This window comes from Apis dorsata, unplaced genomic scaffold (genome assembly GCF_000469605.1).
Source record: "Apis dorsata unplaced genomic scaffold, Apis dorsata 1.3 scaffold_713, whole genome shotgun sequence".
NCBI classification, from domain to species: domain Eukaryota; kingdom Metazoa; phylum Arthropoda; class Insecta; order Hymenoptera; family Apidae; genus Apis; species Apis dorsata.
The window spans coordinates 7,300-8,322 of record NW_006263882.1 but is presented as its reverse complement, the minus strand read 5'-3'; the positions used below and the strand labels follow the sequence as shown (position 1 = coordinate 8,322).

The following is a 1,023-nucleotide window of genomic DNA, read 5'->3' as shown; positions in this document are numbered from 1 at the left end:
ATATTATTATCATTAATATAATAATTAATATTTTAAATTTTTCTTTGCATCAAAAATAATTTAATAAATGTACAAAATTATAAATGCTTTATTTATAATAAATGTATAATATATTATATTAATAAAATTTATTTTATTATATAATGTATATCTTATTCCATTTCTTTTTCAAAATCTTTTTAGATGTTTTTTTTAATAATATTTTAACTTATATTTAAATTACATTATTTAAATTTAAATCTGCTGATTATAAAAATAGTATAGATAACAGATAAATTGTGTAAAAATTATTAACATAGATAAGGTAAATTCTATTTATATTGAAAATAAAATATATTAGATTGATACATACTAAATATTTTTTTTAAGATAATAATAATAATATATTTAACTAAATAAATTTTTATATAATTCTTCTAATACTTTTCATAACTAATTAGCTTTATTATTTTATATTTATAAAAATTCCATCTAAATTTTAACAAATCTTGAAATGCTTTTCTAATTTTGCTTTAAAATAATTTATTGAATAAAAAATTAAAAAATTATATCTAATTCTAATAGAGAGTATTTCTAAATATTTTTAAATGTTTTTAGTATATTTTTAATAATCTTTGTGATTTTTTTTAAGTTTGATTATCTAAGAAATATCATTATCATCATTATTTATAATAATTGACAATGTCCCAAATACAAATATTTGATTAATATAATTATGATAATTTATAATAAAATTATAATATTTTTTATTATTTCTTATTAACATTTAATATAATTTACTAAATAACTAAATTTTTTTAATGGTTAATATAATAAATGATAAGAATTTAATGAATATTAGTGATAGAATAATATATTATAGATTTAGAATTATATATTATTATATATTACATATTATATTATATAAATATATATTATTAATAGAATTTAATGAATATTATTTATTTATAATATAATTTCAATGATATAGTTTTAAACTCTAAAAAAACATGTATATATATAACATAATATTTTTTTCTATTT

At 11.2% G+C, this 1,023-nt stretch overlaps 1 protein-coding gene across 3 annotated transcripts in view; it reads right to left on the bottom strand.

Moving 5' to 3' along the window:
* Positions 1–1,023, bottom strand: part of LOC102675613 (retinol dehydrogenase 12-like) — a 25,546-nt gene that overhangs the window by 21,433 nt on the left and 3,090 nt on the right. The gene's annotated exons all lie outside the window — the stretch shown is intronic.